Source organism: Elephantulus edwardii, unplaced genomic scaffold, assembly GCF_000299155.1.
Source record: "Elephantulus edwardii isolate Elephantulus edwardi_28Jun2011 unplaced genomic scaffold, EleEdw1.0 scaffold00149, whole genome shotgun sequence".
NCBI classification, from domain to species: domain Eukaryota; kingdom Metazoa; phylum Chordata; class Mammalia; order Macroscelidea; family Macroscelididae; genus Elephantulus; species Elephantulus edwardii.
In genome coordinates this window covers 8,125,703-8,144,050 of record NW_006399899.1, presented here as the reverse complement: position 1 = coordinate 8,144,050, position 18,348 = coordinate 8,125,703, and the positions used below count along the sequence as shown (strand labels likewise).

At 37.0% G+C, this 18,348-nt stretch overlaps 1 pseudogene; it reads right to left on the bottom strand.

Moving 5' to 3' along the window:
* Positions 1-17,363: 17,363 nt before the first annotated feature.
* Positions 17,364-18,143, bottom strand: LOC102853920 (annotated as a pseudogene).
* Between the last annotated feature and the right edge of the window lie 205 nt (positions 18,144-18,348).

The following is an 18,348-nucleotide window of genomic DNA, read 5'->3' as shown; positions in this document are numbered from 1 at the left end:
TGTTTTGCAGACACTTCTTTGGAGGACAGGACCCATTTATGATTGTCCAAACAACACACCTCTGAAAACTCTATGGTCTTTGAGAAATGACAATAGTTATAGAAAGGCTTCAGATATTTTGTTCATCAGGTCACTATGAGTCGTGCTTGACTTGATGGCAATCAACAATAGGGACAACAAATTGACAAAGGGAAGAGAATGCCCATTTAGATCCCCCAAGGGAAGACTAAGCCAAACTAGCAAAGTTTGTCAATTTGGCGACCCCGAATGTTTTCTTTTATTTGGAAACGCATAATATTCCATCATAAATGTTTCATAATTGCTTCATGAATTATTCACCTGCAATTTAATAACCTTAAATTTTATGGGATTATGGTTTTATGGGAGGAAAACATTACCAACCTGGGACCCAGCTGTGAAGAGAAAGTGCTGATGTAACCAATTTATTTTCACTATGCAGTAGAAAATTTTTTTGGTAACTATGAAATATAGAATATTAATAAAAGAGCAAATAAAAAACTAGAAAAAGAGGGGGAAATCCTTATGTTGCTTTTTCTAAAAAGAATTAATCTCATGGCTGTTGGAATGTTTTTCCTATTGTCAAGAAACCAATCCACTTCCATTATAGTTGTGTCACTTTCTGTGGTGAAGCCAAGCACATAATTTACCCCCTTTCTCACCTATGTGGTCTTTAGTTCTTGTATACTTTTACCTAATATATACCTATTTTTAAGTTGGTATTCACCAATAATTTTGTAATTATTATCACTCTCATGCTTAGAATGATGGAGGGTCAGCAAAGGAAAGGAAGACTCCCAACAGGATGGATTGACACTGTGACTTCAGCAATGGGCTCTAGTGTTTAAGAGACAGTGAGGTTGGCACAGGATAGGGAAGGTTTCAGGATGTTTATAGGGTCAATGTAAGTTGTACTTGACTTATATGTAAGTTCTGTCAGTTTTCATGGTGAAGCTGGGAATACATCAAGTCCTTAGAACCAGGATTCCTGCTAAAACACCCTGAAACCAGGAGTTGGAGGGAAGTGATAGCAGCAAGGTAGCCATATAAATGCTAGAGTTGACAGAGCCAAGAGACCAGTGTGAAACAGAACTGTGAGCTTCCAAGCTTTGAAATAGGAGGCTTAGAAATTAGATTTGCTGGTATACAGTGCTATAAGCAATCACCTTTGACCCTAACAAATTGGAGTGCACTTAACACTTGCAATGCCTGAACTATTTGCTTTGTAACACTTGCCCCAGCAAGACATAGAGGAAAAAACTCGAGATAAGCTTTCCCTTTTGTCATGGCCAGGAGAGAAGCTATCCCAATTGAAGAGCTGTATCCTGTGTTGTTCCTGATTCTGAACTGAATCTGTTGTTTCCTTAATAAAACTATCATGAGTATTTTCTGTGAGTTCTATGTGGTCATTGCAATGGAAAAGAAGGGAAATTAATTATTGAAACTAGAATAGAGTATGCTGTGGCATAGAGAGTATCATAATTGGTAAAAGAAATTTATAGCATGAGAGACATGTCTGACCTTACAGGAATCAGTCTTGGACTGTTATTGATACTATTGATAAGATTCTTTGCCCTTGTAAAGTTAGAGGAGGTCTAGACCCATGCCCACACAATTGTTACAGTGACCATTATACTTCACTCATAGATTTTTTCAGAGAATAGAAATAAGCCAGCTATAAGGCAGCTCTTTTAATAACAAAGCATGATAAAATATAAGTAACTGGCTTAACATCACATGATGGAGACTCAGAGTGCTAGTGTAACTAAGCTCACTGAAAGCATGAACCAAAAGATCTAAAGAGAAAGCTAGTTTGTAAGAGATATGCAGAAAAGATGACAGCTTCATTTTTCAGTTTTGAATTTTTACCAGGAGCAGAAAACAGCAAAGGTAAAAGTAAGCAGCAGTGATGGCTCATTAATTACTATAAGACCTTTTTAGTACAAATCATAGGTTATATATGCATTTTTAGAATCAATTTATACATGATATAAATGTGTATTGACCAAGTCAGAGCCAACTTACAGATGATTCTCCAACTGGTTTCTGAGGCAACGTATCAATCACACAGAGGAGATCTTGCCCATCTTTTATTCTGAAGAAGAGTTGCTGGTAAATTCAAATCACCAGAGTGCCTTGGGTTAACAACACAATTCTATAGCCTATGCCATCAGGCTCCCTTTGCAAAGCAAAAGATAGAAGAAGGGTAAAAACCCAAAAATCTCTCCAAAACCAAACCAATTGAGTTGATATATATTCCCATTTCCTCATTTTACCAGTGAGATACCTGAGACTTAGTGAAGAGAATAAATCTGTCCAAAGTTCCATGATGGGTTAGTGACAGAAGTTGAGAGCAAACGCCTAGTTCTGTTGGTTTCTAATATTAAGCACTTGTCTGTCATCGAGTGCTTCAAGGAGAAGCCACTGGAAGGGAGAGCAGGGTATTGATACACGTGGAGCAGACACTGGGAACAGTGGGAGTAAAGGACTACACAGTGTAATTCTGCTGCTGGCAAATGAGCCCTACAACAAAATTTGGAAATCACTATGGTGTTATTTTGGTTGTTTTTTTTTTTTTTGACTGGCTAGACCTGAGTCATCCAATTAAAACAGGAACAGGTGCCCCGGAGGCCGTATCTCCTCTCCTTTCCACCATTTGCACCGACTTCTAATAACATTTTATTAAAATTCTCTGGGTCCTGATTAATTTTCCTGGCTGCTCTCTTCTATTGCTCTCCTGGCCACAAGATAAGAACAGTGAGTGCTCTAACAAATAGAGTGAACAGTTGGGCTCAAATCATTTGGTCTAAATGGCTCACTGTCCTCTGCTTAATGAAGCTTTGGGGGTTTCTCACCCTGCTTTTTTCAGAAGATAGTGGGAAATGACATTTGCTGTGTCTGAGAAGATATATAGTACCAAAAACTTACCTTCTCTAGATACTCTCTGTAAGAAGATTTTTAATCTGCTTATTAGAGAAGTCTACCTGTCAGCCAAAGGTGGGGAAAGAATTCACATTTGCTGAGTAACTACTATGTGGTAAGCATTTTTCTAACTCTTCCTTCTTTGGGTTTCTAGAGTGCTATGTATTCTAACACAGAATTGCTGAGACCTAATTCTCCCGGAGCACTGAGTCTCTTGAAAGTAGACCCACGTCTTTCTCTCAGTTACGTTCTCAGTTACAAAATGACCACAACTCATCTATCAGCTTATTGTTTGTGGTGACTCAGTGTTACTCTGATTCTGGAAGCTATGCTGTCAGTCTTCCAAATACAAACAGAATCACCCCTGATCAACAGTTTTCAGACACATTTTCATGGGATATGGAAAGACAGGGTGGGCATAGATTATATTTTTCCAAATCAAAGACTATTCTTTACAGATATCTTTTGTTCAACAATAAATAGCCATTCTATACATGGACCTTGTAGATGGAATGTACAGGAATCAAATTAGGGATTTGATTCTGGTGACACAGTTATCCTGCTAACATAAATACTGTACCTCTCTGCCAGTTCCAATCTAGCAGTGGCTGTGCAGGAGAAAGATGAATAATCTCCTCCGATTCAAGTTATAGCCTTGGAAAACCCATATCTTCATCAGCTATGATTCAGTGTCAACTCAGCAGCAATAAGAGTGTGCAGTTTGAAATCAGGAAAGGTATGTGTCAGGTTTTTTCCTTTTGCCATATTCATTCAGTCTGCCTGCTGAGCAAGTAATCTGTGAAGCTGAGCTGTATTAAGAAGATTACGGCATCAGCATTAAATAAAGATTCATTAACTACCTATGGTAAGCGAATGATACAAATTTCCTTGCCAAAAGCCAGGAGGACTTGAAGCATTTACTGAGGAAGAGAAAAGAGTATAGCCTTGAGAATGGATTAAACTTCACCTCAAAGAAAACAAAAATCACATCTGGAGCAGAAAGAAATATCATGAGAAGGAGAGAAATGATTGAAGTTGTCAAAATTTTCATTTCACTTGTATCCACAATCAACATCCCTGGAAGCAGCTGTCAACAAATTAAATGATAAGTTAAACTTGGCAAATATACAAAAATGACATTTTTAAAATGTGAAAACGAGGAAGAGGTTACTTCGGGTACTAAAGAGTGCGTGATTCAAGCTATGGTATTTTCAGTTGCCTCATATATATTCACAAGCTGGGCAATGATTAAAGAAGACTGAAAAAGAATTGTTGTTGCATACCTAAGAGTGAGAATTGACTCACAGTTGACCCTCCAGCAGGTGTTCAGAGACAGTAAATAACACAGGAGGAAACTGTCCATTTTTCTTCCATGGAGCAGTTGGTGGATTCAAACTAGATACCTTTTTGTTTTGCATAAGTCCTTACCAATAGAAGGTTTAGTCCTTTAATCATGGTTTTGGTGAAGACCGCTAGTAGAATAAACAAATCTGTCTTAGAATTAGAGAAAGATATTCTGGGAAATAAATAGAGAAAGAACAAATGCAAAAGCAGACAAGGAATGCTAGCTGGGTAAACATGACTGAGGATCATAAATAAATAAATAGAAACAAGTCAGATAATCTTCAGACCTGAATTCTCAAACAGGAAGAGAACTTGTCAGTAATTTCCCCCAAATTAGATCATTTAGATGATGAATTCATGGACTAATTATAATAGCATTTGTTGGACATATGCTTACAATATTATTTTAAAATTAAAGCTTTAACTAAGTCCCTTTGAATCTCCTTCAAATGTTATTTTCTTGAATCTTTGCAATAGTACTTTGAAGTAGAATTTATTATCATTTCTTTTACAAATGAGGGTACTTAGTCAGCTAGACTACTGTTTCAAAGTTCTGGTGAGGATTCAACAATTTATATAAAAACTTGGCCCAGTGCCTTCTACTTAGTAATTGCTTAATAACTTTTAGCGGTTATTATTTATATTAAGGGTTCTTAGGTTTTCTGAGGTCATGAGAGTCTAATGGGAGTCTTAGATCCTTTTCTCCTAAAAGATATGCAGATATGTATTGGAGATATTGTGGATTTAGCTCTTGATTGTTGTTATTGTTGTGTACCAGTGAGTCAGAACTGACCCATAGCTGACCCTCCAGCAGGTTTTCAGAGTCAGTTAATCACACAAGAGGAGATTGCCCACCCTTCTCTGCAGAGCATCTTGTGACCTCGAACCACGTGCCTTCGGAATTGCAGTGCAGCTTCTTGTCACTATGCCACCAGAGCTCCTCTAGGTTTACCTCTAAACTAATGAAATAAAATAACTATCATAGTAGAGTGAGTCGTGTGGATTGTTTGAGAGCTCTGGTGGCCCAGTTCGTAAGGAGTGGTTCTGTCAGCCCAAAGATTGACCCTCTCTAGTGGTTTGAATCCATTAGCAGCTTTTTCAGAGAAAGATGGACAATAGCCTCCCATTGGATTTGTAGTTTTGGTAACCCAGAAGAGGGTCAGTCATGCATCAATTCCTACTACATGACAGGAAAAGGGAGTGAATACATATAAAAGTTATGGCTGCATGCTACTTAAGTCTAGTACATGTGCAAAAACATTATGAAAAAGTTTGAAATAGGCAAGAATAAAAATATGACACAGAGGTACAAAGTGAGTACATGCTTTTGGAAAAATGACACCAGTAATCTTGCTCGATGTAAGATTGTCTCAAATCTTCAATTTCTAAAAATTACAATAAAAATATACAGATTCAGACACAGAAACATACACAGAGACGTAAGTACATATATTTAGAGACATGCTCAAATATATACATATACATAAACACACAGATATATGTGTGCAGACAGTGAAATATGATCTCAGTGCATCCATTAACTCTATAATGCCAACTGATCATGCATCTGTATTTTTTTATTAATTTTAATGAAAGTTTACAGAGACTTAGAGTTTCTAGTCATTCATTGTTGTACTTTTCTCCCTGCCCATCCCCTCCCCAACTATTCACTTTTCTCCTTGATAAGTAAAACACTTTCATTGCTATGCAATCCCTCCCCTCAAGTCCACTGCACTGTGCAGCCATCATTCTGGACTCCTGTCATGACAATAATACCTAATCATATATCCATTTTCAACAGTTCTCTCCCTCATCTGTTGCAATGCAGTATACATCATTCCTCCCCTTCTTCTCTCTCTTCCTGCAATGCCAGTGTCAGTCCTGTTTTAAAATAGTGGCCCTATGCAATATTTGTCCTTTTGTGACTGAGATATTTCACTCAGCATAATGAGATGATGAGGATGGCACAGGACAGACCACGGTTCAAGCCAGTTGTTCATAGAGTTTCTATGAAGTGTACTTGACTCAGTGGCACCTAACAACAACAACCATCAGTTCCTTTTCCCACCTCCTAATATCACTAATATTAGAGAAAAAATCTCCTCTCATGTGATTAACTACCTCTGAAAACGCTATGAGGGTCAGCTATTGGTCAATTCTGACTCTACAGTACACAACAGCAACAATATAATTAGCAAGCTTCTGCTGAAAATTATAAAAAAATGACTGGAATAAAAACCAACCAAACAAACAAAATACACCACCACTGGAACAGCACCTCAACAGAGAACTGCCAAGTGTGCAGAATGGGTTTAGAAGAGGCCATGGCACTAGGGATATTATAGATAATGTTAGATGAATCTTGGCTGAAAACAGAGAGTGTCAGAGAAATGTGTATCTGTGTTTCATTGACTATGCAAAGGCATGTGTCTATGTGGATAAAAACAAACTATGGCTAAGTCTGAGAAGAATGGGAATCTCAGAACATTAATTGTGAGTATGAGGAGGCAGTAATCAGAACAGAGCAAGGAAACACTACATGGTTCAAAATCGGGAAGGGCCTGCACCAGGGATGTGTCCTATCTCCATACCTTTTCAATCTCTATGTGGAACAGATCATGTGGCTCTATAAGGAGGAATGTAGCATCAGGATTGGAGGAAGATTCATCAACAACCTGTATTATGCAGATGACATAACCCTGCTTGCTGAAACTGGGAGGACCTGAAGTGCTTGCTGCAGAAGGTCAAGGACTGCAGCTTCAATATGGACTCAAGCTCAACATCCAAGAAAACAAAGGTTCTCACCATTAGGATGATTAGCAGAATCATGTTAGAAAATAAAGAAGTTGGCATTGTTAACAACTTTAGTTTGCTTGGCTCCATAATCAAAACACTTGGTAACAGCAGCTAGGAAATAAAAAAAGATGAATTGCATTGGGCAAGGTTGCTATCTGGGACATCACCAGAGTACTGAAGAACAACGATGTTAGTCTAGAGACTAAGGAGTGCTGGATCCAAGCACAGTGTTCACAATTACTTGCTATTGTTCAGAAACCTGGACAATGACTAGAGATGACAGAAGGAGAATATATGCCTTTTTACTGTGGTGCTGGGAAAAAAAATACTGAATATACCATGGACTGCTAGGAGACAAACAGGTTCATCCTAGAGAGGGTGAAACCAAGCTGCTCCTTGGAGGCAAGGATTCTGAAGCTCCGTCTGACATACTTTGGACATGTTACAAGGAGGGACCAGTCCTTGGAGAGGGACATCATGCTTGGGAGAGTAGAAGGACAATGCAAGAGAGGAAGACCCTTTATGAGATGGATTGATTCAGCGACTGGGGTCATAGGGGTGGGTGTGTCAGAGACAATAAGGTTGGCACAGGATAGACCAGGGTTCAGAAAAGTTGTACATAGGGTCACTATGAGTCACAAGCTACTCAGCACCATGAAACAACAATAACAATCCCCTACTGGAGCTCTGGTTGTCTAGTAGCAAGAAGCTGCACTGCAAACCTGAAAGCATATGGTTCGAGGCCAGTGGGTGCTCTACAGGAGAAGGATGGGCAACCTCCTTCCACGTGATTAACTGCCTCTGAAAACCCACCAGAAGGTCAGCTATGGGTCAATTCTGACTCTGTGGTACACAACACACAATCCTCTACCAGCACGTACACCCTTCAGACCTTGATGTCACTTTGACCTAACATAATAACCGCAACTTGCTGAAATTATTTAACATTAGTATATTGTTGTTCATTGCCATCACGTCAGAACCAACCCATAGCTGACCCTCCAGGGGATTTTCAGAAACAGTAAATCAGAGGGGAGGTTACTGTCCATCTTTCTCACTCAGAGTAGCTCGTGGTTTCGAACATGGTGACTTTATACTGAATATTTCAGATGTATTTTCTCATTTAACTAAGCCCACATACAGCAAGCCTATGAAGCAGAAGAGGTTTGCTGCACTTTTAAAGGGAGCCAAAGCTGAGAGAGGTAAAGCAGCTTGCTCAAGGCTTCACAGTTAATAAGTGACTTAGTTAAAAATCAAGTCCAGATGTGAGACCTTGAGTTTTGTGCTCTTTATTGTGTACTACTTCCTTTTCCTGCAGGACGCAGGACCAGTAATGGCTTCCACTAGATATTCACGGTTATTAGTAAGTTTTAGTTTTTTTATAGTACTTAATAACACTTAAAAGGAATTCCATTCCACATGTATGGGGGCCCAAGAGGGGAAGGAGTGGGTGCGAAGGGATGAGAATGGGTAGAGGCAAAACCACAGGGTTCTCAGTCTGATAGGTAGAAGGGAGAGGTGAAGGAAATGGGAAGGATCCAACCTCCAGCCGAGGGGCCTGAAAAGACAAGGTAATGATAGACTAAGTACAGTGGTGATTAATGTTATAAAACATAATGTACGGAAATGATTGTATGAAACTCAATGTGAATGAAGAATACTGTGAAATACAATGTATACGAACTTCGTAAAGAAACCAATATAAAATAAAACTTTAAAAAAAAAAAAAGAGGAAGGAATTCCATTCCTTGTGCACTGGGGAGATTACTGCAGTCAGAGGATCTCCAGGCTTCTCACCGGCTAGGGAGACACAGGCTAGGACCTATCTTCCCATCCGTCCACCTTCTGAAGAAAATGGAGTTACGTTTTTTATAGAAAATAAAGCCTAACTTGAATAGATGCCTGAAACAAGGATTCTATAGTCCAGGAATCCCCCCTCGAATAAGAAACGCAGTTTAAAAAAACCTGACAGGTCGGCATCCTTCCAGTTTTCTGTGGCTCACCAACGGCCCCTACTGGCCAACAGTTTCCAATGCCATGAGCTCTGAGCCTGGGGTTCTTGCTTGAAGACTGTCAGTGAATTTGAAGATAACGCATTGGTTTCTCATCAGAATGTTGTACAATGCTGGCTTATTAAAAAAAATACCAAGTCCAAATCTTTATGTAGTGAAGGTATTTTGGTGGGTTAGCGAATCTGTACATGTGGGAGTGAATTGTCACGAAATCTCTCACTTTTTCCAAATTCTGCATAATAGATCTGTTGTCCCTGTGGTGTTGTTACTGTTAATACTGTTGAATCCACTCGTGACCATGAATAGTGAGTAGAAAGAAACATTATGCGACCTGTTCCATCCTCATGATTGATTGCGGATTGGATATTTTTTAAAAATAGTTTCCCTTTTTTTTTTTTTGTCACTCGTTCACTCATTCCTGGACATTTGCCTCACTCCTTCTACCCAATTACCCATAGTATTTGTCATATATATGGTTTCTAATCCTCCATTTCTTTCACAATGGCCATCCTTTTGCTCATTCCATTGAAGTGAGACTGGATATTTTTAATCCACGAGGTTGTCACAGAACTCTTCCTCTTCAACTCTTCCTCAGAAATAAAAGGGAAGTTCAGCTGTGAGTTGGTTCCAACTTAACAGCAAGGAGCTTGAGTTTATTTCCAGAACTAGAGCACTGGACGTTTCTTCTGAGTCTACCTTAGTCTGGAAGGTCTGCTAAAATTTGTTCGCGTCATAGCAACATTTATCCTTCCTGAAAGAGGGACGGTGGGGGGCTGTAAGTGAAGTTCACTGGCCAGGAAAAGAACCTGAGTCTTCCTTAGGAAAAGATGAGAATTTTGTCACTAAGCCGTCAGTGCTATGAATCACTATTTAGTGTAAGGGAAACTGAGGTTTTGAAAGGTATATAAGCCACACATGGGTGACAGGAAAGGAATATTCAGCTTTATGCCGACAAATATTTATATATATGAATATAGGTTATCCCCTTTTCAACAGGCAAGTCCTTTCTGGGGCATCTTAGTGCCCTGAGCTTGGGAATACATGATGGTAGCTAATATTAAAGACTTTACTCGGTGGCAGGCACAATGTCCAATGCTCTCTCTAAGGAATATTTTATTTATTCTCTATTGTGACAGCTACCATGTAAATAAATGCCTCTAATTTATAAATAAGAATTCAGAGAAGACTTAACAAAGTTAAAACTACCAGAAGCCACAGAGCTCATTAAATAGAGATGAGAATTCAACCTCAAGTTGTTTGAATCTGATGTAATTGCTTTAACTGTATTAATATACTGCATGTGTTTTCCTTTTTGTAGTAAATTGAGGTAATTGGTCCCTACTGTATTTGCTTTACTCTTGACTAAGCTAGATAGGACTCTTGTGGTTTAAGAAGTTGTGCTGCCATCCCAAGGACATGAAGTTCAAATCTACCAGGTGCTCTGCAGGAGAAAGATGGACAATCTCCTCCACGAGATTCACTGCCTCTGAAAATCCGCTGGAAGATCAACTTTGTTTAAGTACTGACTCAATTACGTATAACAACAAGAAGAAACCAGATGTTTATGTAAGTTTGGGCTATTTGGAGAGTTTGGCAATAAATTGTCCAGGAGCTCTCTAGAGGTAAGATTTGATAGTTGGGAAAAAATCCACTTTTCTTTGTGAGCCGAATGTTCTCCGAAATGCTATGACTGCTAGAAGGTAGAGAGAGGGGTTGAGGCTGCTCTGGGAAGGCCACTGGTGCCAGAGTCATTTCCTAGGGTCTTGGAGGCTTGTACGGACAAGTGACTACATGGAATCAGGGGACACTAGGATAGTAAAACTATACAAAGCTCAGTTTTCTCATCTACAAAGTGCACAGAATACTACTTTTGTCTTCATAATTCTGTTAACAATTCAATAAGACAATGGTATGATATTCTAATGCAGCATCCTTCACAGGGTAAGTCAGTCCTGTTTGTTCATGAGCAAGAAAACAACTGGAGACTTAATAAGGTTTCTTAGAAAAGTTATAAACAGCAATGGAGTGACTTGGCGCCTTGCTAAGTTAGTCTGTGTTTCTTTTACAGCAATAAAGCAAATGATTTAGGAGTTTAAGCAAGAACAATGCACTCATGGAATAAAGCCAAGATCAAAGAAGTTCTCCTCCCAGAGGGATACAATGAGTGGTGGTGAAGACAAAGTCTTCAGTGGGAACTATGATATATATATATATATATATATTTCTTGCCAGAAGAATATTGAGGAATTAATTTGCCTCAAAAAAAAGTGCTATGGCTTAATTTACCTTTATTGGATTTGTGGTTTTTAGCCCATTGATTCCTGTTTACTTTAATTCAGGGCTCTGCAGGAGACATACCATTGCTTGGCCGCATTGTATTGATCAGTTGATAGTCCTTCTTCATCTCTGGCCTAGTGTTCTTCCCTCTTCACACCTATCACCCCTATCACAGTGCCTTTCCACAGTCAATTCTTCCACCCCAATGACTGGATGACTACCCTGAGTGGAGATGCATCCAGATGTTCCTTGCCTATGGAAAATACTGCCTAGTAAAGTTAGTTGGTATCCACTTGTTTGTTTGGGTGGTTTTTTTCTTTTTTTACCCCCCAGAAGCTCTGATGGCTTAAGGTAAGGAGGTGCTACCATCCCAAATGCGTGTGGTTTGTCTCTATCAGAAAAGTCAGTAAAAAAGATATCAACTCTGGCATTCTTTTGTATGTTTATTCTATATGGCTATTTATTCTTGGAGTGTTTTGTTTAGATCTTAGCTTTGTATTGTACTTTCAGTGAAATTATACAAAGAAAACTCATTTTCCATTCAACAGTTCTACACTGTTTGTTTGTTTCTTACCATTGACTGCATTTTCCAAAATGTAATAGCAATCTTGGCTCTTTCTTCCTGTGTTACCAATTTCTTATTTATTCTTTTTTTCCTACCACTTTCTGTCTTCTAAGATTGGAAGTTGTTTGCTTGTTCCCCACCCCCTAACCCCCTCAAGGAAGCTCCTGTGGCTTAGTGCTAAGGAGTTGGGCTACCATACCAAAGGTATACTGTTTGACATGCTCTTCAGCAGAAAGACGAGCAATCTTCTCTCGTGCTATTTACTACCTCTGAAGATCCTCTAGAGAGTCAGTTCCGATTCAACAGTATATAACAACAATAAGGTTGTCCAGAGGAAAATGCTTCACTTATGGTTGATTATTCTGAGGTGTGGATTCCTGGTGTTACTCTTTGTTTTATAAGCTTGGCTGCTGTTCAAGTGAAAGTTTGTCTGTGAGCATGGGTTCAGTTCCAGACTTGAAGGTTATTTAAGGGTCAAAATCTCACAGGTTCTTCTAATCTGTATGAGATCAATAAATCTGGCCATTTTTATGATTTTAAATTTTGTCTTATTCTCCCCACCCTCTTCTTCTCTGTTGAAAGTTTTTTATTGTGATCCCAAGTAGAGAAGTTTATATGAATAGTTAAGTACCATCTAGTTCCTCTGATGGCTGGGTAGTGGAGGCTGGGTACTGTCAGCTATGAGTCTGTTCTGACTCTACAGAACAGAGACAGTGCAATATTAAATAAGAACTATAATGAAGGGTGTCATTGTCTGGTTTCCATTTGCAAATAGAATACTTTAAGTCTCTATTTAGAATAATGTTGGTCACTGGTTTTATGTATATGTCTACAATTATATTGAGGGATTGCCTTTCTCTTCATGTTTAGCTGTACATTTTTGCCAGAAATGGTGTTGGATTTAGTCAAATTCCTCTTTTATTGATCCATATGATCATGGAGTTCTTTTCCATTGTTTTATTTATGCTGTGGATTAAAGTGATTGCTCTTAAAATACTGAACAATCAATGCATAACTGGTATGAATCCCAGTTGGTAATGACATGGTATGGTTTTGATATGATGTTTCATTCTATTAGCTATGATTTTGTTGAGAATCTTTATGAGAGATATCAGTCTATAATTTTCATTTTAGTAGTGACTTCGCCTTATTTGGTACTAATGTTATACTTGTTTCATAGAATGAGTTTTGAACGATTCCATCCTTTCAAGTCTGAGTAGAATTAATATAAGTTGTTCTCTGAATGCTTCATAGAACTGTTCAGTGATGATGTCTGGTCCAGCACATTTTATGGTGGGGAGTTTGAGGTTTTGGTGGGTTTTCTCCCCTTTAAAATCCCTTCAATTTATTAAAATTTTCTTTCTCTGACTGGGTTAGTTTTGTTAGACAAGAAATGTGTTTCTAGATATTTCTCTGTTCTAAGCCAAAAAAAATAGTTTTTTTAGTTATTTATAATATTCTGCTATTATCTTTTTTTGGGGGGGATTGCCTTAGTATCATCTATTTCATTTATTTGTGTTATTTGCATCTTTTTTCACTTGTTGACATTACCAAGGACTTGTCAATTTTATTGATTCTTTCAAAGAATAAACTTCTAATCTTGTTGATTTTGCTTTGTGTTTCATTTATTTCTAGTGTAATGTTTACTATTTCCTTGCTCTAGTGACTACAGGCTTTTTTATGTTTTATAATTATTGGATATTTTGAGTAAATGTATTTACTTTAATTCTTATCTTTTGCTGTGTTTCAAAGGTTTTGATATGTTTTATTTTCATTCTGCCTTGTTTCAAAGAATTCTAAATTCTTTTTTCACTTTTTAGTCTAGTTTTTTAAAAAAATTATTTTATTAATTTTAATGAACATTTACAGAGATTATGGATTTCCATTCATTCATTGATTCATTGTTGTACTTTTCTCCCTGCCCACTCTTCCCTCCTCAGTTTGCTCCTATCTTTGAAAAGTAAAAGAAAAATTCCTTCATTGGTATACAATCCTCTCATGCCTCTCACCCCCAACCTCCGCCCCAAGTACACTCCACTATGCAACCTTCAGCCTGGACTCTTATGATAATCATAATACCCTACCATACATCCCTTTTAAACTGTTCTTTCCCTCATCTGTTTCAACGCAGTATACGTAATTTATCCAGTTTTTCTCAGTCTTACCCCAACCCTGATGATATCAGTCTCATTCTACAACAGTGGCACTCTGCCACTGTTGTGTTTGTTGTATTTGTCTTTTAGTGACTGAGATATTTCACTCAGCATAATGTCCTCCAGGCTCACCCATTTTGAATAATATTGCATGAGTTCCTTGTTTTTCAATGCAGCATAGTATTCCATTGTGTGAATATACCACAGCTTCTCTATCCATTCGTTTGTTGATGGACACTTAGGTTGTTTCCAACTCCTTGCTATTGTGAACAAAGCTGCGATGAACATGGGTGTGCATATATCTGTTTGGATGGCAGTTATGGTCTCTTTAGGTTATATTCCCAGTAGTGGAATTGCTGGGTCAAATAGTATGTCTATTTGCAACTTTTTGAGAAAGAGCCATGTTACCTTCCAGTGTTTGCACCATTTTACACTTCCACCAACAGTGAATAATGGTTCCAGTTTCTCCACAACCTAGTTATTTTTAAGCAGAGTTTATTTAGTTTTCTTATATTTCCCATTGTCCCCTTTATCTCTTCTTGATATCAAGTCTGGTTTTCAGAGGCTGTAAATCTCAAGGGAAAATATTTTCCATCTTTCTCCTGTGGAGCAGCTGATGGATTCCAACTGCACACTTTTGGGTTGTCTGCACAATTCCTTACCTTCTAGGCCACCAGTTTCCCATTCTTCTTTGTTAATTATTTCTAGTTTGATAGCTTTGTGATTAGAGAAGATACTTTTTATAACTTTGATGTTTTAACATTTCTTGAGGCTTGCTTTGTGACCTAAGAAGTTATCTATACAGGAGAGTGATTCATGTGTGCTCTATAATGTGCTATTGTTAGGTTGACTGTTCAGTATGCTTAGGAGGAGGTCAAGTTGGTTTTTTGTGTTGTTTGGATCTTCTATATGTTTGTTGAGTTTCAATCTAGTTCTGTTCTTCATTGAAAAAATGTTTTTTTTTTCTCTTCAATCCTTTGGAAATTTGATTTATGCATTTTGGGGCTAATACATTGGTGCAAAGATGTTTATGTGGTTATATCCTCTTGCTGGATTGACTTATTACTCACACTGTGTTTGTGTGCCACCTTCTCTTGTCTTCAAGGCTGGGTGGGGTTTTTTTTCCTTAAAATAATTATTTTTCAGAAATGTATAGTGCCACTTTTTTCCATTTTTGTGTGACAAATGCTTTTCAATTTACATTATTTTTGTCTTTCATTATAAGATGCATCCATTTTCTACTCAGTGCTTCTTGACTAGTATACTGAGTCTATTTTTTAGTAAATATGAATTTATTGCTGCCATCTTTGCTAGTTTTTTTGTAGGACTCTGTGTGTATGTTGGTATGTGCTGTTGATTATTTAATTTTCTGTATGTTTTTCTATGTTGAGTTAATTCTGTTTATTAATTTTCTCTTTACCTCTTTCACTGATGTTTGTTTTTGTAATTTACTTAATATTTTTATCTTTGTTAGGTTTATTAATTTTCTTTGTTTTTACCATCCAATTTCTCATTTTCTTCCCAGTTTAAAGTACTCTGTTCTATTCTATGTTTCTCTCCATTTGAAAGTTCTGCAATTCCCACTCTCTGTTTATTCCCTCTTTTTACTTTGCACTTGTAATTTACAATAAATATTTCTGGTTTTTCCCCCTCTCAGTCTTTTCAGTCATTTCGGATTTATATTTGGTATTTGTATAATTTCAAGGATATTATAGTTTTGAAAATTCTTTATCTGTGTTGGTATTGGTTACTTATCATGTACCTTAGTCTGAAGTTGAGCCTAATATTGCTGGTTCTGTCTTCAACAGATACCCCTTAGGACTGTTTGTGAGTCATTTTCATATGTTTGATAAATTATCTTAATTTCTGTTTGATTGGAATTGACCTAATTTCAACAACATATTTCAGGAACCACGACCTAATTTCACCAATATATTTAAGGAACAATAATGATGGATCTGTACATATAAATTCTTGGTTGGCAATTATTTTTTTTCTTTTTGGATTTTAGATATGTCATTCCATTGCCTATTGCTTACATGGCTTCTGATAAGACATTAGAGGTCATTGTTATTGGTTCTCCATTTTAGGTAACATTTTTCTTTTACCTGAGCTGTTTTTAGAATTATTATTTTGCCTTTTGTTTTGGAAATTTGTTAGATATTTGTGGTTTTATTTTGGAGTATATCCTACTTATAGTTCATTGAATTTCCTCAAGACATATTTTCTCATCTGTCATGATTCTAGGGACAATTTAAGCCAATAAATCTTGGCTGTTTTCTTCTAATCTTTTTCTTTTTATCTTTTCTTATTATATAATTCTGATAATACGGAAATTATTTTTATTCTGTCTCATATAATTCTTTGGCTTATTTTTTCATTTTGCATTATTTTTTTTCTGATTGTTCCTCTGATTAATATTAATGGATTTTTCTTTATTTTCACAAATTCTGTCATACATTGATTTATTTTTCTGCTCCTTTGTCTTTCCAATCAATGTGTTATCTGTTTCTGAAACTATAATATACATTCATAGAAACTTAATAAATTTTACTTGTTTTTTTATAGCTTCTAAATTTAAAATTTTTTTTTAGGAAAAAAATTCTTTATAAAAGCAACTCAGTAATATATTTAAGTTACTATAGCAGCTGAATTTTTATCACAATGTTTTCAATATTATTCCTTACTGACAGAGGAAAAAACAGCTATGCAATTATCAATTATCACTAAGCCATTTCCAATTCACAATACATACTTTAAACAGTCAATTCAATAGCTGAAAAGAAACAAAAGCTTACAAATTTTGTTCTAAATGTATTGTTTTAAAAACACTCAGATACATTTTTGAGGAAAGGGAAAAATGTGTTTTCCCCCCAGTTCAAACAGCCATTTATATTTCATGATTTATTCTCTGACATATGTGTTAGGTAGACAAAGATTTATATTCAACATTTATAAAGAATAAAATCTTCATTAAAAAAATCGGCATCCACATACTCTAATGAAAACAGTATTGTTGTTAGATGCTGAAAAGAGCATGTTATGAAAAACAAATTATATACATTTATTTATCGATAATACAGTAAAAAAGAAAAATGAGGAAACATGTTTTTCTAATTTGAATTATTAAATTATGGCATTTCTTCAGATAAAAAATTACATGAAATTTACTTTATAATATATGCTTTAAGTGTACATTTTATAAAAGTCACCAACCAGGCTTCTTTTCTGATTTTATTGTAATGAACATGATAAATATAAATGAAAAATTTTCTTCTATGTGGTAGCAAGAAGTGTCAGTAGTCCTTTTAAGAAGGAGACGATTTCATTTCCTCCCAACTTGGATTTACCATAAACACGATCCACAAATGCTACTGGAACCTCGCCAATAGTATAGTTCAATTGTCTTGCTCAGACAATCCTCTCCATTTGGAAGACGTAGCCCTTAGAAACACATTTTTCTATTAATTTCTGAAGAACTTCTTTTCTGTATAATCTGAAATTCCCCTTTAAATCAGATGCTCCTGGCCTCAGCAAGACCTGCGTTATAAAATTGGCCCCTCGGCTGATTATTTTTCTTTTCAAATCCCAGCCATATACACCTCCATTTCCTTTGTAGCGAGTTCCAGAGACAATGTCAAAATTACCCTCCTTCTGCTTCCTAATGAATTCAGGAATAAATTTTGGGTGGTGTGAGAAATCAGCATCCATACTGATTATGTAGTTGCCTGTGCCATGTTTCATCCCGTGGATATATGCAGTTGCTAGCCCTAACTTCTCTCTTGGTCTTAGAAGACTTTTGTCTGACCCATAGATCTTCTCCAACTGCTCAGCAACTTCCCTTGTTCCATCTGGGCTTCCATCATCTATGATTATAATTTCATAGTTGATTCCACTCTCTGTGAAGCTTTTCACCAGCAGCCACACGATGAGCGGCAGGTTCTCGCACTCGTTGTAGGTGGGCAAAAGTACCGAAAACTTGTCCTCCTGCTGGGCTTGGGGGTCTGGATCCCGACGAGACCGAGGAAGGCTGCGACCCACTTTGACAGACGCCATGACGGACCTCCTAAATTTTAAAATTTTTGTCTCTTTGTTCTCCTGTGGTTTTTTTGAATTCTTATAAAGCTGAGTCTAGACTTTCTTTGCCCTCTTTCTTAAGCTGTTAAAGCATGCTAAGCTTTTAAAATTCCATTTCAGATAGTTTCAATATAACTTTTTTCTTCCAGAATGTTTTCTTGTCCTATTATTTTGATTACTTGCT